The following is a 23823-nucleotide window of genomic DNA, read 5'->3' as shown; positions in this document are numbered from 1 at the left end:
TTATACATTGAGGTGCAAGGGCATTTGTAGAGTGGACAGATTGCTTTGGTGCATTGGAGAGTTGATGGAAAGTCTGTTGGGCACATTATTTTGAATGGGTGTTTCTTGTGACATAATGGTGTTGTCTGTAAATGTAATATCCTCGACCACTGCTATGTATGGCATTTGGGTTTTTATGCTCTTGTGTGTATGCGTTTTCATTGAAATATGGTTCTGTGCTGGTTGTGTGAATGCAGTCATCTGCAGAGAAGTTTGCAAGGTATCTTTGTTGACATTGGCATGTTTCGAACTACTTTTTGTAGTTTAATGCTTAATTTTATGAGTGGTTTTATTCTGGTTAAAATTAATATAAACAATTTCCCTTTTGAGGAGCGTTACACTGTCAATGAGAGCTTCCTGGATTCGTTTTGTGCGGTTATTTTGACGGGTTACGCGTGATTTCTGTGTTGTTTTTTAAGATTATGAAGTACACCATGGTGAAAATTTTTGTGTGAAATGAAAGGGGAAGTGCGTTCAAAAATGTTATTGTTCTGATCGTTCGGGCATCTCCTGTTAAGCTACTGTGATCAATTATAAACGTTTTTCTATGCATCTTACCTTACTTTTACTCACTTTCATACATGCAAAATGTATTGGGTGCAGTGATGTTGTGCTAATGTTAACAGTTGATGTGTTGCTCTAAATTCAAATTCCCTTGTGGTAATAATAGAGAGGGGCCACTCCTGAAGGTAATATCCCAAGTATCTGCTCTACCTGTTTTTATTATGTTTGTGGGCATCATACGCAAACGTGCCTCGTTATCATTTACGCCAAAATGTTACTTAACGCAGAACCAGGAATATAAACACAGATATCGTCATACACAGGATACGTTTTCTTTCTTGCTAAAAATGGCCTTGGCATATAGAATTTTGTAAGGAAACAGTAATAGTTTTCAAAGTAACAAGTGCTTTTATTTAACAAAGAACGTTTGCAAGACATTATTAAGTCCACGAAATTAACAATATTTTCCCCCCATGGAAGTTACAGCTAAGGAACATCGCATGATTCTATTGTGCTTTCCAATGCCTGCATGATATACTGATTACGAAGAACGTAATTTCTTATGTGTCTTCATGTTGCAGCAGTTAAGGATTTGAGTGACGCACATGTAGGTATTTGTGGGAGAAGTTCTTTTTTTGCAATTTGAAGTAGAATGTTTTCGCTTCTGCACGTTGCTACATTTGGAAGGCTGATAGGTAGCTTCTTGTTACTGGTACTCCAAAAGGACAGTTTGGCCCATGTCGGTTGTCCCATATCACGGTGATGGAGAAGATTCCATGGATAGTTATTTTCCAATGCTGGTTAAACAATCTGGCGGATGGTAGCTGCAAACTGTGGCACATCTGTCGAGATGAGACAATAAAAGTTAATTTTAGTCGATGTTTTGTACTGAAATATAACAATTGATATCAATATTTTATTTGTATTGCCCTCGTATAGAAGTGTTTTAGAGTGCAATGAGGGAAGGGAGGGGAATAGGGGAAAACTAAACAACGATCTGTCTAGGCCATGTGACATTGAGAACATGGAATGCATGGGAGAGGAAAAGGCTGAAAGTGCATGGGTTTGGGGAGAAGTGGAAAGTGCTATGCAAAACAATAAAGGAAATAAATGATAAATAAATAAAACAAATAATAAAAGCAGAAAAGTGGTAGTGCAGCCAGCAAGTTATTGTATAACTGATAATTGGATGAAACATAATTATAAAAACAAACCACAGACATTGAACACACGCATGAGAACATGGGGGAGTATTTCAGAGCACGAGTTGCATAAAAGGTGAGTGCTGTGAAGCAGGTAGAGGAAGTGGTGGAAATGGAAGAAATTTGGAGTGGGATTCTACAAGGGCTGGTTTGGGGGCAGAGTTTGGAACAGGGGGGCAGAGTTCAGACGGAGCGGAGGTGCCAGTTGAACTTCGATGAAAGGAAATGTAAAAAATAATATTTTGAAAATGGTGACTTTGTTTAATTGCTTCAAAAATACACAAATCATAGTAAGCTTTTGTTGCTATGGTGTCTGTACTCTTCAAGCGAGCAGCATCCATGTGAAAATGTAGTTGGATATGCGAACATACAAATACCACAGTTCATTTTAGAAAGACAAGTTTGAGCGAGCCCATAAAGGTGATGGCTCAGTGGTAATTGTGTTTTCGAAATGTATTCTGCTTTTTGATGAATCACAGGTTGTTTAACTCTTGGCGAACCTGGATGCTCACCATAGTGATGTAATGTGGTCTCAGTGGCGTAACACAAAATGTGGGGGCCCCCCTGCAAGCCATGCTGAGGGGGCCCCCCAACTCAGCAACAAATCACTGGTCACGCCACACTCTGGGCCGCCATAAATCATCACGCTTGTGCAATACCCACGAATGTGCTGCTGAAGGTATATGCTGCACACTGCACTACCAGAACGATATAAATATGTGTTTTAATGCACACACCTCGCTCCAGCCTTGGCCGATTTCCGTAATCACACTTTCACTACTGGCATGTTCCCCTCTCCCCTTAAGCACTCCCTTATGCATCCACTCCTCAAGAAGCTGTCTGCCGATCCTGCCTGCCTGGCAATCTATCGCCCAATCTCCATCACCCCTTTCCTGGGCAAACTGTTGGAAAAGCTGTCCATCTCCCAGCTTACTCTCCACACGGAATCTGTTGGTTGTGCTGCATGACCTTCAGTCTGGCTTCAGAGCTGCCAGAGTCACGGAAACTGCTCTCCTGAACACCGGTGAAGATCTGCTCTGTAACCTTGATTCCAGCATTCCTTCTGTCCTCATCCTCCTTGATCTTTCCTCTGCTTTCGACACGGTCAACCACGCCATCCTGATCAATCTTGATCAATTGACTCCATGAGAACATGGGCATCACGGATCAGGCCCTTGAGTGGCTGCCCTCCTTCCTCTTGGACAGCCCCTCCCAGGTCCAACGTGGTCCCTTTCTCTCTGCTCCATCCTTACAACCTCTACTTGGCCCCTTTGGCCCACCTGATCTCTACCTTTGCCTCTTACTTTCAGTGTTATGCGGATGACACTCCGCTTTCCTTCAGGCTCCCCTCAGACTCCTCTCCTCTCTCGCTCATTCCTGACTGTCTATCTGCGATTCAGGATTGGTGTGCCTCTAATGATCTCTGCCTTAATGTCAGGAAGATGGAGATCTTTCTCATTTTGACTCCTGCCACTGCTTTCCCTCTCTCACTCTGGCCGCCCGACTTGAGCCCTCTTCCTTCGACATTCTGTGAGGCAAACAACCTTGGTGTCATCTTTGACTCCGCTCTCTCATTCTCTCCTCACATCTCGGACATCACCAGGAAGTCCCACTACCAGCTGCTCCTCCTCAAAGGTACTCTTCCCTTTCTCACTTTCCCCCAGAAGCTCACTGTCTCCAGAGCCTTGGTCCTCTCTAGGCTGGACTACTGCAACAGCCTCTTTCTCAATCTGACTTCGTCTACTCTCCACCCTCTGCAACTAATCCAGAACAGGACTCAAGCCCAGGGAATCGTATCTCTCCAGCCCTGAAATCTCTCCACTGGCTCCCAGTTGCTGCAAGGATCAAGTTCAAGACTCTTTGCTTTGTCCACAAGGCTTTCTGGGCCTGGGGCCCACACTACATCCAACGCTCTCTTCCAAAATATCTTCCTTCTTAAGCCCTTTCCTCTGTTACCTACAACTCTCTAAGGGTTAAACACTTTTCCAGGCAGAGAGTTGGTAGTTGATCTCTCTCCTCTGCACCTCCTTCTGGAATAGCCTCTCTGCCCCTCTCAAACTTGAGCCGGACCACCTGAAGTTCCGGATGCAGCTCAAACCTTTCCTCTTCTCTTCTGCTTTCTCTCTCTCCCTCCCTTGCTGGCCTACCTGATCTACCTGTCTGCTGTACCGACTGGTTGCTTGGCTACCCTCAGAGTCTCACTGAGTCCAGACTCCTTCTTGACAGTCACCCTTGCACTGCCTCTGGGCCTACCACGAACTTAGGGACTGTAACTGTAACCCTACCATCCCTTGTTCTCCTTGCACTACCCAGAGCCACGCTGCACTTACTCCGAGCATTGCTGCCCTTTTTTTCCCTCTCCTCTCCCTTGCACTTCCCCCTCGCTTTCCCCTTGCACTTCTCATTCTTGCACTTGCACAATCTGAATGACATAAGGCCTAGTAAGATTGTTTGTCTTGTCCTCCCTCTATTTTCCCGCCCTTTTCTTGTTGCGCCTAGAAACACTTGTGTACAGGCACATTATAAATGATTTATATCATATCATTTGATCACAGATGCCCCGAAAAATATACAAAGCTGCAGTAAGAAGCGTCTAGATTGGCAGCACCCAAATGGCAGTCTAGCCAGGTAATTGACTTAGCAGGACTGCTTTATTATAAATGCCCAGTTAAAAAAATGTCATACCAAACTGAGGAATTACTAGACTGGCTACACCAAAATGCCTCTCTAGCCACTAATACCACATATCATGCCTGATTAGCCTGGACATGGACAGCCTTTATGATTTGTTGCACAAGCCTGCACTCCAACACATCCCTTCTCCTCCCAACCCTACCCCAACCTCTAAACTCAGCTTCTGTGCCCAGAATTACCTCCACATCCCTCTTCCTTGTCCCAGAGCTTATGGATGAGGCTCTTTGCCTCATAGGTAAGTACTGGGATGAGGAAAAGTGGGACTAGGAGTAATGATGATTACAGGTAGTTAAGTCAGGCATTACCTCCATGTACCTCTACCTCATCCCAGTACTTGTGTATAAGGCACTCTGCCTCTTACACAAGTGCTGTCTCATACACACTGGGACGAGGAAGAATAGGGCTAGGAGTAATGAGTAATCAAGGCATTAAACATAAGTATTGGTGCAACACCATTGAGTTGACTGGGATTCAGCACTCCCTCCCCCTTCCCCCTGAAATTTTGGGCTATGATGACTCAACCTGGTCGACCTTCACAGCAGTTGCCAGACAGAACAGGACACAGATCTTAAATGGCACCTGGGTTTTGCTGTTAACAAGAGCCCAGCAATTACTAACATAAAGCATTTCACTGTTAGCACCTGAATTCAAGTGCCACATTTTTAAGGCAAATGAAATTGTGTTGTGGGTTTAATACTTGCACGCCAGCGGAGTGATTGGAAGGGTAGGAAGGCAGCAGGAGACTGCTCATTCTCACAGTAGTCCATAAGTGGGTGCTTTCAAACTTAAAGGTTGAGTTAACTGCTTGTAACATTGAAGCTGCACTAGAATAGTCTCATTAAAATGCGTAAAGAAATGAGATGCCCCAAACAAATAAGTTTGCCCCTCCCTCACTGCCCATGAAGTTAACGCCTCTCCCAACATTTGAAGGGTTAGCCCCCGAAATGTAGATTTGTTGAGCCCCTGAACGCAAGGACACACACCATTCACCATATACACACACGCGCCCCCAGCAATCCATATATGTAAGTGTGCATTCTTTCACCATACAGGGTTACCCAAGCAGCTATCCATACATTTAAATGTGCACCCTGTCACCATACAGGCACACCCATGCTGCCACCCGTACATTTAAGTGTGCACCCTTTCACCATAGAGGCACACACTACCAGGCACCCACCCATACATTTAAGTGTGCACCCTTTCACCATATGCTCACACAGGCAGCCACCTATACATTTAAGTGTTGCTAAATTATGTCATTGCCTAATTTGCATAATTAGCTATGTGCATGATGGGTGATTGCCAAAGGGCCAGTGCCCATATCACTGTAGAATTAAAGAAATGTGATATATTACTGGAACTTACCAAACGCATTGTTTGCATGACCGTGTACAAAATGCAATATGCAAATATGGGCAGGAGAACAAAAGGAAGTAGAATTACCAACATAGACCAACTGTGGTAAAATGTACTTACTGTGCTAAAGTCTACCAAGCTGCAAGAGTGACACCCCCCCAGCCATGCAACATGCTAACATTGATGGAAGGAACGCCCAGCTAAAGTCCATGTGCCTAGATGTATGCCCATTGACAGCGCTTCCCGTGCCTTTGTAGTCCACTACTGTTTGCTTTCTTGTCACTCAATTTGCAGATTTACATTGTGCACACTGTATAGTTACTCTACATCCTATTAACAACTATTGTAGGAGCCTTTCCCACTCAGCAACAGAGGCGCACAGCAGCGCGGTTCAATGTTATAGTACTTTCATTGTTTTTGAGAGTTACACTTTTTTCTATTGGTTTGGAAAGTTTTGTAAATGACACAAATCGCTTAACCAATACAAAGAAGTGTAATTATCCACACCAATAGAAAGAAATAGCTAGTTTTTGGTTTTTTTAAGGGCTATTTGGTGCTAATGCTGGACGGATCCCGAGATCCAGCTGCATATATCGTGTGCCGGATCCGGCGAAAGGTGGCGCATTGAGCAGCGCTGGGTATAGTTCGCAATGGGATGGAGAAGTATATATAGAAAACGGAGACATATGTGAACGTTTGAGGTTGTAGTGGAGACAGATGTTATTATAAATTAACTGAGAACATTAGTGATAGAAAAGCAAACCCAGTGCCCACGGACAATGTTTACCCACTGCCCAGTCCCCCGAACTGGTACTTTATGAGTTTGTAGAAATGCAACGGTATGTTACATGGGACAAGGTGGTTCACGTATTAGTACTCTGTATGCGGGTGGTGTTTGCGGAACGTAGTTGATTAATAGTTACAATATGCTATAGCTAACAGCCGAGAACAAGGTCAGTTTGCATGTTGTTTAATTAGTTGTTATGCATGGAGCATCCTGGTAATTTTTTATTCCAATAATGATATTATGTAAACGTAAACTTACATAATTTCGGGAAATTCCATTGTGCCGTTCTGTCAATGAAGAAGCGTTCTGTACAACGGATCGCAGAAGTGTAAACTAACTTTTGGAATGTCCACTCTCAATATAGTAAATGTTATCATTTTTGTGTGGCTATTCAGCAAGTTGTGTCCTTTGAACTGTTGCTGACTTGCGCTGAAGGCCAAATAACAAAGGGAACTTATTCTCAGTCATCCAAGGTAGAGACGGTAGGTTTTGATTTCGTGAAAACATGCCACTACAAATGCAATGCAAGTCTTAAATAGCATTTTTAAATAGGTTACGCGCTGTGAACGTGTGAATATTCCAGATTGGTGTGTGTTGCTGGAACGATCGTGGATATATCATCCCTGAAAATTGCATAGAAAGCCCAGTTTACACTGGTCTAGCACTCTTTAATGCACGAAGAGCAAAGGGGGTTGGTTATTGTGACTGTATTGCACTGTCAAACCATTGTGGTATTGCACAAACATTGCTGGTGCATTCCGTTGTGATGTAATAGTCGATTAGCATATTATTGTACTTTACACAATGTAATTTGTGAGAGTGAGAGACGTAATGTTCGCTATATGGATAGATGAGTCCAGGTTATCCATGCTGGAATTTAGAAACGGCTGAGCAACAAATGAATTGTGGCCTGGTCTGGGTCTTGAAGAGGAAAGTCTGGAGACATAGGGTTTGGGGAGGTCATGTGAACAGTGGTGTTTGGGCGGAAGATCATTTTGAGGTGCACATTGTGTTTGGTAACTAGAGTGTTCTCATCCACCCAGCCCCCTTGGAAGCGCACAGCATAGCTGTGAACTGCATTTGATACTGGGGGTGATGGATGGGGATGAGGTGAGCGAAGAAAGTAGCAATCAGGGCTGGACTGGCCTACAGGGTACTGTGCAGATTTTCTTGGTGTACGTTTGCAGTCTGGCTCTATTTTGTATTTCATTTTCAAATTTGTCCTAGGAAAAGGGTTGACGTAGCTCAAATTGTGTAATATGGGGTCACTTTGAAAATTATTTCCAGTGCTTCCATTGGTTCACAGTCTATTCCTGGCACCAATCATTCTTTGATGCCACTTATAGAGAGTATTGAGCGTGTTTCTGACTCACTGAGAAACTGAAAACAACTATTCGTATAGAGTGAAAGAACTTTGTTGAAGGGATGTTACAGTTAAGTTGCACTAATAAAAACCTATGCATTTCAGCGAAAAAACATTGTTAAAAGGGACGTTATGGTTAGGTTGCACTAATAAAAAGTGTACTCTGGGACCCCCAAACGGCCCATAGAGTTGGGGTTTGCCCGATAGCACTTTAAGATAAGATGGCAGCACCCGTGAGATGGATGGGGGTGCAGATTAATACTCAAACACCAAATCAATAATGACAACTCAACGGTTTAGCAAAGGGAGTCCGTATAATGACAAGTACAAAAAATGGGGAGTCTCATGAATATCAGCAGATGTGTGATCTTCTCTCTCGCTTCACAACTCCAACGAACTTCATAAAAAACACATCATTTATACTAAAAACTCGTCATCACTGATATTTAATGCTTAAAAGTTGGCATGCAATTATATTGGTTCTAGAAAGGTAACTTTAATATAGGTACTATATCTGTATATGGTAACAGAGTAAGGGGATTGGGTAAACACTGTCAGGTTGGACATCTAAGCCCTACCTTCAAAATGGCTACTGTAGACGTCACTAAAAGTGCGACGTCCCATTGGTTCTACTAACTATAGGACCCTAGATTACTTGGTCCACTATGATTGGGTTGGCATCATCCCCACTCATACTTTTCCACTTTGCCTAGCAGCACGCCGAATGGTCGGCCAGGTGTAGGGTGCCCCCCCGTTCCCCCAGCCTTCCTCCATTTATTGTTACAATCAATCATCACTTTAGTGGCCATTTGTCAATTATTTCACTGTGGTTGGCCTCAAGACTGCATCTCCTGTCTGGAAAAGTTCTGATATCTTCGCCTGGCTCAATACCATGTGTAGGTGTGAAAGTCTCACTTCTTCTCGCTCGGCTGGTCACGTGATTCAGACACTGTGAATTTGCCTCTTCTTCATGTAATTCGTGTATTTGATTTTCGTTTCACCCACCACCTGCCTTCAGCTTCTTATCTTGACCTTTCTGAAGCAGGATATTCTGTTCTTTGGTTCAATTAATTGTAGCTACTGTTCGTCTATTTTAACTGATACGACCTTGGCTTTTTTGGCACGATGTGCCTCTGCTGAGTTTCGTTTCTGCCATTTATTCTCAATTTGTTAAATATGAAGCTCTCCTCTTGTGGCCTTTAGTAACATTTGGTTAATTCTGCTTCTTGTGCAAAGTGGAAGTATACTTATATAACGTGCTTCTTTTGAGGTAGATATGTGTAGGTGGCACTTGCCGCAAACTGTCTTCTACTAAGCATAGCAAGCCGCACGATTTTCTTAGCTTTCTTGTGGTTCTAAGCATATGTACATGCGTAAACTGGTTGAATATCTTCATCATGCTCATGGCATGAGTTTCTTACATTTGGCATCATTCTTTCACCGTATGTTCACAATGTCCTTACGTCATCCTCTGGTCATCATATCTTCTACATGTGAGTCAGTCTGGGTTCTTGTGATGTCACCATTTGTCTTCCATTAAGACCTTTTTGGCTTCTTAAGGGACTGTAGTTAGACGATCTTCATTTCGTTTCATTTGTTGATATGGTTTTCTCAATGGGTACATTACTGTCCATGGTTTCCTTGGTATCGGTACTTCAGTAGGCGTTGTTCTTCTGATAGGTTGCTGGTTTATTTGCACATCATACATCACATACCTTGGCGTGAACATTCCTGGTACTTCAAAATGGATGGTTGGAGTGCAGGCTGTACTTGGGACCTCCTCTACAGTCCCCCCTCTGGGCAATTCATCGACCACTTTCATCTCTTCCTTTGGATCCATCTTCTTTGGTTCCTCTGTATTCACCTTTACTTCATTGCCTGGGTCCATTCTTTCTTCATCTTCTCGGTCTATACATGATGGTCTGAAGAAATGTCTCTTTGTGGTCCATATCTTTATGACTCCTTTTAAACTTCCTGCTGTTCTCACGTGTTCCATGTCATTAATTGACACTGTCCATTTGGGCTACAGTAAACCCATCTTCCCACATAATTTCTATGCTCCCTGGGATATAGAAAATGTGTTCCTTCTGGTGCATGAATGCTGGCCTTCACAAAGTCCATCCTGACTCGACATCAATCATGATCTTCATCCCTGTGGCCTTTTTCGCAGTTTTCTGGCACTGAGAGATTATTATCTCGATAATACAAAATCCGAACAATATCATCACTAGTAGGGCTCCTAGGAATTTGAATGCGTCTGCCATCTATTGTGGAACCCATGAGAATAATGATCCAAACCCACTGTCGTCGTCCACTTCGTCAGTTTCATCAATCATTTAATTCTGTAGTTTCGTCAGCATACCTATGGCTTCTGTTAAAGTTCCATTTTCTTCATCATGAGATGGTATAAATGTGCAACATGATTCTCCTATTTTTGCACAAAGACCTCCATCCATAGCTGTGATCATGTCAAGGACATATCTGTTCTGGAGCGTCATAAGTCGGATTGCCCTTAACTCTTCTTTAATTGCGTTGAATCCTTTTATGGTTGTGTTGATGGTTTGCAGTAACTCCCATCTGGTTATCTCCAACCATTTAGTATTTGCTCCAACTTGAAATCTTGGCATGAAGATTGTCGTGAACACTAATGAAGTGAGGCTGAACAGCCTGTGTCCATATGGGATTGCATGAAAAGATTCTTCTGATTTGGCAGAAACGTAATTCTCTCTCTTCCTTTGATTCATCAGTTCCAGAGATCTCTTCTTCCTCAGTTGAGCATCTGCTTTCTGTAAACTGTCAATGTTCAGATCACTTTTTGGAATCACCAATGCTGGAACGTGGACATTCACTAATATGCAAACACCTGCCCAGTTTTTTGACAGTCTGATGTATGCTTTGGATCCACATGCCCAGTAATGATCCATACTTACTGCAGTTCCATGTACCATTCCTGGAGCATCAAAGATTCGTCCACAGTTCTGATTCTCTCCCATCTTCCTTGTGCCATTATTCCTGAAGTACAATTTTGAACTTTCCAGTGGTACTATCTGCAGGGGTACTCCTCTATCTTTGGCCCATGTCAGCAGCTTTGCAAGCCTTGGCCACAATGGCTTGCATATGCTTTGTGTGTTTTCAATTGCTTCTTTGCAGGCTCCAATGACCATCCATGCTCTGCAAATCACTACTCCTTTCTCCCATTCGTCTGGTGAAAGCACTGTTCCCCAAATCTGCATTTGGCCCCTGTTCTTCCAACTTCGAGCCTCTTCTGGAGTTTTTCCTTGGTCATTTAGCTTCTGGTTTGCTTCTCTTCTTATTTCTTCTCCTTTAACTCCAGGCTTCTCATATCTGATCACAATGTGTTTCATCTTTCCATTGTTTCTTGTCTTTATGTCCTTGACATAATCATCTTCATTTGGATCAGTTGCTTCAGTTGCCCATTTCAATGAGGCATCACTTCCCATGAACTGGCCTCTGGTCTTGCACATTGCTACATGTGATAGACAGTGTGCTGTCTGGACATCAATTTCCAAATAACAAGGGGGGTCCTGGGAGACTCTCTGCCAGACAGAAGTCCTGGTTACAAGAGCCTTACCTAGAGTCTTTAGCTCACTATCTTTCACAGAGAAGAAATATCCCAAACATATCAGTCTTTGTCCTGCCCTGGGGCAGTCCAGCACCGAAATGCTAGGCAATTCTCCTTTGAACAAGAGTACCAACAGCAACCCCAGACACGTGTTTCGGTTTGGTTGAACCTCATCAGTAGGGTGTAGCTGTGCCTCTCTAAGAATAGTGAGCAAGGGGAACACATCTGGATTCCCCTAGTAACTTAGGGTGAGACCCAAAGTTACTTGAAATATGCAAATAACAAGGGGGGTCCTGGGAGACTCTCTGCCAGACATAGGTTCTGGTTACAAGAGCCTTACCCAGAGTCTTTAGCTCACTATCTTTCACAGAGAAGAAATATCCCAAACATATCAGTCTTTGTCCTGCCCTGGGGCAGTCCAGCACCGAAATGCTAGGCAATTCTCCTCTGAACAAGAGTACCAACAGCAACCGCAGACACATGCTTCGGTCTGGTTGAACCTTAGGATATTTCTCCTCTGTGAAAGATAGTGAGCTAAAGACTCTGGAAAAGGCTCTTGTAACTAGGACTCATGTCTGGCAGAGGGTCCGCCAGGACCCCCCCTTGTTATTTGGACATCAATTTCTACAGCTATGAAGATCTTTGACTTCCCTATGCTGTAAGGTAGGAGTGCACAAACAAAGCATTCCCCCTCTGAACTTCGTCTTCCAACTTCTTTCATGGGTTGGTACCAGATGTTGTTTCCCAAATATGCTGTGCTGTCCAAGTAATCGTTTAGTCCACTGTCATCTCCATGTATGCTTCTCTTGATTCTTAAGGTTTTCATCTAGTTTGCTATTACTACATCTCTGAATGCATCCGAATTGCTTCTTCTTGCTGGAGGATTCTCAGGTATCCTGATCCATGATGCAGGTACCTTCATCTGTGCCAATCGAGTGGAGGAAAGTCTGGCAATTCTTTCTATTTCCTCTTGCCTCTTCCTGGTTCTGGCTAATGACAGCCATATTGATTCTGCTATCAACTGTGCTCGTGAGATTTTCTCTGATCTTTCCTTTGTCTCCATCAGTGTTGTATCGGGGTGTTCATTAATGTTATACCTGTTGGTTTCCTTTCCAACTCCTTTTGTCTCTTTATGAGATCCGCTTCCTTCCTGTGGTTCTTAACTTCACTACTCGTGGAGCTTCTCATTGTTGGTACTCCAACCTTCCTCTTTTCTTTGACCTGTGGTTCTATAGTTATTGACACTAGGCCTGGTGTGTGTGCATTCATGGTTTGCATGCTTGTGGTTGTCAGTAACCTTTTTACATTCATACTCTGCCGACCCTGTCGCAGGCTTTTCAATTTGTTTGTTACCATAAATGTGTGTGTGTGTCATTGCTAATCACATCCATCTCAAGTTCATTCATTCCACCTTCAGATCTCCTAGGGAATGGAATGATTATGTAAGGTCTGGGTGCCTTTGTAGGCTTCATGTGTGCATCATTAGGTGGGTGCACTGGAATTGGAACGCTTTGTGCACCAATAACAAATGCAGTTCTAATCGTCAGTGACAGTAAAACAATGATGAAGATAATGCATAAATACATAATACCCCTATAGGTTAATCTACAGCATTTACTTCTAGAGAAATACAAATGTCTTCAATTAAACAAAAGAACAGTGCATTGATAAGGTTATTCGCTTCTTCCTCTGCTTGGGACATTTGTTTTTTCCTCGCTGTATTCCGGAAGCAGGAGGAAGTGCTCAGCAATTACAGTAAGCATCCACCTTATAGGGCCTCATTACAACTCAGGCGGTAAGGGTTTTACGGCGGCGTAAACAGCGCCGACCCTTACCGCCTGAGTACGAGGTCCCTTAGCGCCATGGCGGACTTAACACCTGCTTTTAGCAGGTGTTAAAATCCATGGCGCTAAGGGACCATGGAGTTAATTACGCCACCGTAATTTACGGTGGCGTAATTAACGCCTTCCCCACTCCCATTATGCCCTATGGGGCAAAATGGGAATGGGGAAGGGTAAATGGGTAAATGGGGATTTACCACCCCGCCAAGGTTGGAATGGGGCGGTAAATCCGCCAACCACCATGGCGTAAACGTAGTTTACGCCATGGTGGTAAAGTCACGGCCCAGGCGGTAACTTACCGCCTGGGTCGTAATGAGGCCCATAGTCTTTTCGTTTTCAGCATCTTGAAGAAAGTCAGTGATACTGTTCAGCCTCCCCACCAATGACGGGTACGATCTCAGTACTAGTTCAAAATATATTAATAAGTAAGTCCTTGGTGATGTCACTACTGTGGGACACCATAAGTGATTCCGAATAAAGTCTCTGTGTTGAAAGAATCAGAATACTGTATTTTCTTCCAATTTATGTGTCCTCGATCAAAATTTGGCATATTCTTTTCTAATCAAGGCTTCAGTATGCCTCAATCCAAAGTCGACAGACCGTGTTGTGGCTTGCATGTGCACTTTTCTTCTTCACCCTGCAACTATGATGCACAGAGTGTCCGTTTTTATGTCCTTAACCTCCTTTTGCTCAGAGGAATGTCTCAAAGGAATCTACAACTTTGCACAAAAGTTCTTTGTCTTTGCTTTGCTGCTGGTCATGTGTTCTTCTTCCTCGGCATGGATCGCGTCTGCACGTGCTGTGGTTCTTCCCCGTCATCTGTAGTCTCTTTGCGGTGGGGTACAGGCAGGGGGCCTTCTCCGATATATGGCTTGATGTCACCCAAAAAGATCCAAGCTCTTCTTCCTTCTAGCTTCACTGCAGAGGGAGTGCAGTCTTCCACTGTAAAGGGATCGTTAAACCTTGGCTCGTACCACTTTTCTCGTGTGGTTTTTTACCAGGACGGTGTCTCCAGGGAAGATTGAAGGAATACGCAGTCCTTGAACTTGGTCAATTGTAGTATCTCCTTCCGTGTTCCATGCTGCCCTGCACCCTTTTCACTGTCGCTACAGCTGGCCTGAAATTACAGTACGACAAGATGTCATGCAATTCAAGTAATTTTGCAGTTCAGATCCTAAGATTCCTCTTGTCGGCTGGGCATCACACCTAGCTCTGTCTCGGGGTGTCAGGGGAGTGCGCATTCTTCCTCCTGTTGCTATTTCGTGCGGCGTTAGATGATGGTCAGAACCAGGTTGATTTCTGAGTGCATACAGTGCCAAAGGAAGGCAGTGTAATCATCCCTTTCTTAGAGTAAGATTCAACTTGGCTATCCTTTCCTTTAACGAGCTGTTGAGCTTCCCACATATACCGTTACCTTGCGGGTGATACGCCGATGAGAACTTGTGCTTTATACCAAGCAACAAGCTAATCTGTTCAAAAATTTCATTGACAAAGTGAGTCCCACTATCTGATCTCATGACTTCACATACTCCCCACCTGGGAAATACCTCTCTCACTAGGAATTTGGCTGCACAGGTAGAGTCTGGGTGTGTACGTGGACCTGCTTCTAGCCATCTAGAGAATGGACAACCACAACAAGTAGATATCTGTACCTGTTACATACTTGAATCATATTAACGTAATCGACATGCAAGTACTGAAAAGGTCCACTGGGCCTTGGGATGACTCCTCCAACTACTTTTAGTGTGTGCCCAGCCGTGAACTGTTGGCAAATTATACAGTTCATCATAAAAAATGCAACATGCTCTGCTAAGTTCGGTATGAACCAGTCTTCAGCGATTGTTGCTGCAAGATTCTCTTTTGTCATGTGTGCTGGATAGCGTAACTGTTCCAATGCTAGTTTTAACAGGGCTATAGGCATTACTGGTTTACCAGTGCTGTCTTGTCGCCACAAGCTTTGAGAGGGGTGTAACAAACACCCCCGCCGCTTCCATAGATTCTTCTCCTCCTGTGGTGCCTCCCCTTGGAGTTCCATTAACTGAGTTTGTCCCATGTTACTATAACCCTTAGGTTCACTCTGTGCAACAATCATTTTTTGTTCACAGCAGTGATTTCCACATCCATGATCGTCTCGCCCTTGGATACCATACGCTTGGTTCCTGTATCTGCTGCTTGATTTCCTCGTGAGATCAAATCTGTCTCTTTCGTGTTGGCAGCGCATTTCATGACCGCTATGCCCACTGGGAGCTGTAGTGCCTTAATGAGCCCATCTAATAGGGCTGCGTGCTGCACTGGCGTGCCGTCCGCTCGGAGGTAGCCCCTCCTTTTCCAGCGCGCTAAGCCTGCATGCACTGTTGATGTCACGTAGGCAGAGTCACTGTACACCGTTACTTCCTGGTCTGTGTGATTCTCGATCGTGAGTATTAATGCCAATAATTTTGCAGCCTATGCTGAATAATGTGATGGTAATCGTGCACTAAAGAGTACTCGAAATTCTCCATTTGCTGTGTGCTTCACTTCAGCAGCGCCTGGATATCTTTGCCCATCGTTTTGATCGATTCTGGAGGAACCGTCAATGAAGACAATTTCTCCTTCTGCCAATGCATTTACTTTTACTCTGGGAATTTCATCATAGAATTCTTCATAATTGGCACAGTCATGGATCGGCTCTCCTTCAGTAACTGGCTCTGCCATGAACATGGGTGGGTTCACTATCTTGCATTGGACTACCTTAATCGATGGATTCGATATGATCACTTCATAAGCAGAAGCTCTCTGAGATGTCAATGTGCCCTTCAGGTTCTCTAGAATAGCAAATAGCGAGTGCTCGACGTACAACGTCATTGAACATCCCATCACAATGGTTGAAGCCTTCTCTATGGCTAACGCTGCGGTAGCTAAACTTTGTTCACAAGGGAAATGACCTCTCATCACTGGGTCCAAATTCCCACTATAATATGCCAGGGGCTTGTACCCCAATTTGGTTCTCTGTGTGAGCACTGCGGTCATAACGCTGCCATTCATGTGTGAAAACAAGTAGAATTCCTCTGCATAATTGGGAATCCCTAAAACGGGTGCTGTGCAAATGGCTCTCTTGAGTTCAGCAAACCCTTCCTCCATGGTCTCAGACCATTCAATCTTTTCTTTCATCACCTGTGCCTTTTTTAGGGTCTGTAGCAAGGGCTCGGTATATAAGCTGTAGTCGAAGATCCATGTCCTGACATAATTGCAAAGACCTAAAAAGCTCTGCATCAGTTTTATCGTGTATGTGGCTTAGCCATGTTCAGTATGGCTTCAGCCCTTTCTGGGGTAACCTTTTGCCCCTCATGTGAGATCAGCTGACCTATGTATAGCGCTACTGGTTGACAATATTGTAACTTTTCTTTGTCAACTTTATATCCTTTCTCAGCCAATATGGTCAATAGCTGAACAGAATCGTGTCTGCCTCTCTCCTATGTAGTGCTGCAAATCACGATGTCATTCACATATTGTAAGACAACACTTTCTAATGCAATATTGCTTAGGTCCATCTGCAGGATCTGTTAAAAATAGGAGGAGACTCACGGTACCCCTGGGGTAGCCTCGTGCTTTTCAGATGCATTTGTCTGAATATAAATGACGTCAGATCTTGTAAGTCTCGACGCAAAGGGATTGAGAAAAATGCATTTTTTAAGTCAATCACCGTGAAATATTTTGCCTCAGTAGGTATATTACATAGGAATGTAGCCTGGTTAGGGACTAAAGAGAACTCGGCCTCAACTATATCATTTATTGGGCATAAATCCTGAATTAAATGCCAATAACCTCCCTTTGATTTTTTAATCAGGTAAACTGCAGTGTTGCATGATGACTCTGACGTCACTAAGATGCCCTGCTCCATCATAGCCGAAATTGTCTTAAAAATTCCTTCATCTGCCTCCTTGGACATGGGATATTGCCATGCTTTTGGTAGAATTGCTCCTGGCTTCAGTTTAATTTTTAATTCTCCGACTCCTTTCAATAAACCTACATCATAGGGGCCTGTGGTCCACACTAAGACATGCACCTCGGCCACATCGTCGTCAAGATAGTCAGGACGGTTCTGTGCCAACATCATTCTCTGAGGCACTTCTCTTTTGATATTTTTTACCCAATAAATGAGATTTACCTCAACTGTTGTTTACTCAACATCTGTTTGTTCGTCTAACAGGTCGTCATCAGTGACGTCAGTCAATCTGTACCCTTCCTCAATGATGATTACTGTGCACCATTGTCTGCCTTCATCATCACAACCATCGATCAGTGCCATTTTCCCTCATATTGCGGCTGTGTGCATCACCAAGGGAAATACTTGTCCCTTTTCCTCGTGCATAGGTATTCTCGGCCTAAATAGAAATTCATCTGGGGTCCTCATGGTTTTGTCTGCAAGGCCTGGCAGCCCTGCCATTAGCATGCGTACTCCATACGCAAATATTTCTGGCTCTAATGGTACAGCCCTCATAGCTGTGTGTCCTGTGTATGCTCTAATCATTTTGCATACGTTCAAATAGTGCATTCCTGGAGTTGAACATACTATGCCTTACTCTGTGAAGGAGATTGTCATGTTTAGGTTCGTCATTAGAACTCGACCCAAGATGTTTACTGGGGTTTGTCGTGAATATAATGGCGGTACATTCATATCACATTCTCCTAGAGACTGCAAGTGCGTCTGTAAAAGGAACACGACTTGTAGCTCCTGTGAAAGTGAGTATTTATAGCATCGCCAGACAAGGAAAACTTGCCTTCACGTATACACGAACGTGTTGCACCCGTGTCAACTAAGAAGGAATATTCTTTATCCCCTATAACAACATCCACCCTTGGTTCCTGGTGAGGGTCTGGTGTCACTGATATGATAGAACACATCAGGGTTCCCAGTGAGCTGTCCTAGTCCATATATAACTTTGTCCCACCTTGTGCGAATGGACTTCCCCCATCACCAGTTTGACTCCTCATTCCAGGGTTCACAGCCTGACCTGTACTTACTGTCTGTGACAGTTGCATCAGCGACTGTTGAGACTGTCCTTGTGGAAAACTCATCGAATTCTGAGGTTGCAAGCTTTGCTGTGTTCCTGGCATTTGTTGTTGCACCGTGTGATTCTGTGCAACTCCATTTTCTCCCTGTTGTAAAAACACAGGTGGATTCACCATACTTGCTCTTGTTCCTTGGTCGTTTTGCATCATGCCTTGACTTCTGCATGTGCGTGCTAGATGTCCTGTCATCCCACACAACCAACATATTGGCGGTGGTCTGATTATTTGCCCATTTGACATATCTTGATTGACATTTTGCATGTTTTGAAAGCATCCTTGATTACTCTGAAAACCTCCCTGATTACTCTGCCATCCACTTGCCCAGAATCCTCTTCCCCTGGGATAAAACCCAGTATTGCCCTGAATATTCTGTTGTGGGTTATTGACTTGCTGCATGCTCGACCCGTCTTTGCTAGTTATCATTGCCCATTCAATGACATATTTTGACAATTTCGTCTGCATCAATTTAGCCTCTTCACCCTTTCGTGCAGCCTCTGTTTTGCGATTCTTTTCTTGCAGCAGCCTGCAATAGGTTGCTATGGTCAACTGTATTTCAGACCATGGTTTGTCCTCGATTCCTACCAATTTCTTGAGCTGTTTCTGTACCAGATCTGGCAGCCCTTGGCACAATATATGGTAAAACACGGGTATAGATTTCCCCCAAGATTCACAAGTCTCGAGTACCCACGCCTCTTGGAAATTGTGGATGTAAAGCAAAGGGTCCTCTGACTCCTTCATCTTACCTGTCATTATAGCTCCCATGTCGGAAGTATCTGGATATAGCAATCGTAATGCTTTCCACACCGCGGCTCTGCAATTATTAAATGGAGCTCCGTCATGCGCAGTATTAACTGTGGTCACACCAGGGTAACCTGCCACACATCGTCTGCTCTATCACCAAGTATGGCGATTAAAAGACCCTTGATATCCCCTATAGCTAACGTGTTCCTTCCCATCGTTTTTTCTAGCTCATGTATCCACTTTCCGGCTCCCGGTGACAACAATGGAAGCTTCTTTTTCAGGTTTTCCTGATCCATGTGTGGCCATGGAATATACTTTGGTCTCGTTCCACCTTTCTCGAGCTACGGAAATTGGGACCCATAGCCCTCTCTCTATTCTCTCATTGTTGTTTTGTCTCTTGCACGCGTAATGTTCCTGCATCACCGCCTACCTGGCAATGTCCTTAGCCGGCTCACATAGGGTGGTGGAGACCCCCCCCTCTGACCGTGAGATACTTCTTTGTGTGGGTCTGACTGTGTGGCTGATTCTGGTGCCCTCGGTGCAGACTCACTAAAATCTGACCAGCTTATCCATTTCTCTCCTGAGAATTGTTTGTCGCGTCTCCTCTCTTCCTCCTTTTGCTCATGCTTCTCTATTTCGGTGTCTGACATTGTCTGTACCCAACTCGTGCAACTTCTCGCACCCTCCTTATTCTTACTGATTTCCAACCTATCTAGGGACAACTTTCTATTCCTACTACTTCGGGAAGCGTTCTCTGTGTCGTAAAGCTGAGTGCTCACCAGACGTTCGTCTTCCCCCTCCCCTCGAAGTCTTGTTCCAGCCCCATTTTGTCATATATTCTGTCGATCGTCTCTCCAGTGCTTCTGGTGTCAAAGTCATCCTCAATATTTGCCCTATACGTGCCTGGTACTGAATCGTACTCAGGAAATAATTCTTCTATATCTTCCCAATCTACTACTGGATCGGGTTTTCTAACCTCCCTTTCCAGATATTCAAGATCGCGTGCTCTTTGTCTTCACTTACGTTCTATATCGTCAGCGAATTCTCTACATTTCCTCGATTCTTCTCTGACCTTGTCTTCTTTCTCTTTCTTTGCATCTCTACGTTCATTTGCCCTTCAGATTTCCTCATTCCTTTGTCTCTTTATTCTTTTCTTCTATCCTTCACTGCTCCTGTCTGTCCTGATCATTGGCTGTTCTCTGTTTACGCTTGCGTTACCTTTCTTACTCTTCTCGATATAACTGTTCTCGTCTCTGCCTATCTTTTTTTCTTATTCTTTTGTCTCTCAATCCTTTTTCTTTTTCCGGCTCTTTTCTCTGTAAATCATCTATCTTCTCTTTCTGTTTCATGTCATCTATGCCTTTACCATCAAGTTTCAATAAAATCTGCCCCATCCATTCATTCTGTGTTAATGCTATCTCATCAGTTCTATCCTCACTTCCTTTCCACCTTTTGCCTTCTCTCTCTGTGTCGAGAGATGTACTTGCTTGTGTCTGGTCTTTTCTGTCATTCTCACGTCTCTCTTTGTCCCTCGGGACTTTGCAGGTGAGATCTCCATCCTTATCCTTGTCTAGGTTTTCGTCACTACTTTGCATAGGTGACTCATATGCCGGATTGCTATACCCTGTGGCTGCTTTAAGTTCTCTTGGTGGTTATAACCCTTCATCCTTACTGTCTTCAGTTTTTATTTCAGATGGGGCGTGTGGTGCTGAAGGTGTCTCACCCCCCTCTGTGCATACGTTAAGTATCCAGTGTAAGGGCGTCTCCTCCTCCTTATCCTGTTGATACATCTTCCAAAGTTCTAAACTAGCTAGGCGTTTGTTTAACCTTTTACCCGTGTATGTGGCGTGCAAATATTTTGTCATGTGCTGTAGGACCGTTTTAGATAAAGATCCACCCTGTGGCCATGGCATAAACCTCTTGTTTGCGGTTCCTTTAACCTATTCTGCACTGTACTTTTCCAGCTTAGGTGCATGTTTTGGCAACTGTTTGCACAGGTGTACTAATGGAGTCATGTCTTCCATATTTAAATCTGTTCACTTTCCCTTTATATAACACTTGTTAATGTCTTTCGTTTCTTCAAACAACTTCAACAATATGAGTGAGTACCAATCGTCGCAAGCTCAATCCTGTTTTCCCCACAAAATTGTATATCTTCTATTTTAATCAATAAACATCAGGTTGCATTCTGCAATATTTCAAGTATCCAATCGCATCATTTTTATGCTAGTTCCTCGAAGGAAAGAATTTCGTCCTATGACATCACAACAAATAACACATAAGACAGACGTTAACAGACTAGACAAACTCCAGCTGGCTACACAGACCTCTGCCCCTAATGTTACCCGACATGGAGTGTAGACTCATCCCTTTCACAAGCGTCTTTAACCGATGTGGTGACCTATTCCTATTTTATTCAGGACTATGGATGCAAGTTTCTTCTAGCCATTATATTAAAGCATAGGAATTTAGGCATATACTCTCTCTTCTCAGGTGTCCCCCCCGGTATTCTCTCTCTTCTCAGGTGTCCTCCCCGGTATCCTCTTTTGCTACTTAGTCACCCTTTTGGTCACTATTTGCTTCCCCATATATACATATATATATACATTCTACTCTACTTCGGACTATATTTTGTTTTCCCGCCTCCCTCCATTACCTTTCCCTTACTTGTTCTTAAGGCATGTACTTTTTTGGCAAAGCATTTAGTCTTTTTCACTCACCGTTCGCATGTTTCCTCCCTGGATGCTCGGGATCACTGCCTTCGTCAGCGCCTCTCCTGCCATTTGCCCGCTCAGCTGCCCGTAGGAGTGGGAAGGGGTTACTTGGGGAAACACAGGTCCTTTCAGACCTCTTCCTGCAGGTTCTGCTTTTTACTCTAACCACTGTCTACGGGGAACTCCATGGTCTACTCGGCCGGATGGCAAAGGACTCATGATATTGTCGATGACCTAGAGTTACTTTATGTCGACGGTCAATGGGTGTCTTATCTAATCGATAATCGATAAACCTTCGATCTCTGCTACCAAGTGTACTCCAGGACCCCCAACCGCCCATAGAGCTGGGGTTTGCCCAACAGCACTTTAAGATAACATAGCAGCATCCATGAGATGGATGGGGGTGCAGATTAATACTCCAACACCAAATCAATAATGACAACTCAACGGTTTGGCAAAGGGAGTCTGTTAAATGACAAGTACAAAAAATGGGGAGTCTCATGAATATCAGTGGATGCATGATCTTCTCTCTCGCTTCACAACTCCAACGAACTTCATAAAAAACACATCATTTATACTATAAACTTGTCATCACTGACATTTAATGCTTAAAAGTTGGCATGCAATTCTATTGGTTCTAGAAAGGTAACTTTAATATAGGTACTATATCTGTATATGGTAACGGAGTAAGGGGATTGGGTAAACACTGTCAGGTGGGACATCTAAGCCCTACCTTCAAAATGGCTACTGTAGACGTCACTAAAAGTATGACGTCCCATTGGTTCTACTAACTATAGGACCCTAGATTACTTGGTCCACTATGATTGGGTTGGCATCAACCCCACTCATACTTTTCCACTTTGCCTAGCAGCACGCAGAATGGTCGGCCAGGTGCAGGGTGCACCCTAGTTCCCCCGGCCTTCCTCCAATTATTGTTACAATCAATCATCACTTTAGTGGCCATGTGTCATTTATTTCACTCTGGTTGGCCTCAAGACTGCATCTCCTGTCTGGAAAAGTTCTGATATCTTCGCCTGGCTCAATGCCATGCGTAGGTGTGAAAGTCTCACTTATTCTCGCTCGGCTGGTCATGTGATTCAGACACCGTTAGTTGGCCTCTTCTTCATGTAATTTGTGTATTTGATTTTAGTTTCACCCACCACCTGCCTTCTGTTACTTATCTTGACCTTTCTGAATCAGAATATTCTGCTAATTGCTTCAATTGTAGCTACTGTTCGTCTATTTTAACTGATATGACCTTGGCTTTTTTGGCACGATGTGCCTCTGTTGAGTTTCGTTTCTGTCGTTTATTCACAATTTGTTAAATATGAAGCTCTCCTCGTGTGGCCTTTAGTAACCTTTGGTTAATTCTGCTTCTTGTGCAAAGTGGAAGTATACTTATATAACATGCTTCTTTTGAGGTAGATATGTATAGATGGCGCTTGCCGCAAACTGTCTTCTACTAAGCATAGCAAGCCGCATGATTTTCTTAGCTTTCTTGCGGTTCCAAGCATATGTACATGTGTAAACTGGTCGAATATCTCATCATGCTCATGTCATGAGTTTCTTACATTTGTCATCATCCTTTCACCTTAGGTTGACGATGTCCCATGCCCATGGCGTTTCGACTCTTTACGTCATTCTCTGGTCATCATATCTTCTACATGTGAGTCAGTCCAGGTTCTTGTGATGTCACCATTCGTCTTCCATTAAGACCTTTTTGGCTTCTTCAGGGACTGTAGTTAGACGATCTTCATTTCGTTTCATTTGTTAATATGGTTTTTCCAATGGGTACCTTACTGTCATGGTTTCCTTGGTATCGGTACTTCAATAGACGTTGTTCTTCTGATGGGTACCGGACAGAGCCCCACTGCGGCTTTTTGCTGGTTTATTTGCTCGTCATACGTCACATACCTTGGCGTGAACATACCTGGTACTTCAAAA

General features: G+C 43.7%; 1 long non-coding RNA gene across 1 annotated transcript in view; it reads right to left on the bottom strand.

Moving 5' to 3' along the window:
* Nucleotides 1-935: 935 nt before the first annotated feature.
* Nucleotides 936-23823, bottom strand: part of LOC138569013 (uncharacterized) — an 85261-nt gene continuing 62373 nt past the window's right edge. Inside the window, exon 3 of the long non-coding RNA XR_011303055.1 lies at nt 936-1385. This is a non-coding gene — a long non-coding RNA (uncharacterized lncRNA). The remainder of the gene's footprint in view (nt 1386-23823) is intronic.

Source organism: Ambystoma mexicanum, chromosome 2q, assembly GCF_040938575.1.
Source record: "Ambystoma mexicanum isolate Mex_15411 chromosome 2q, UKY_AmexF1_1, whole genome shotgun sequence".
NCBI classification, from domain to species: domain Eukaryota; kingdom Metazoa; phylum Chordata; class Amphibia; order Caudata; family Ambystomatidae; genus Ambystoma; species Ambystoma mexicanum.
Note: the sequence above shows the minus strand (reverse complement) of the source record. Positions and strands in the feature narration are given on the sequence as shown.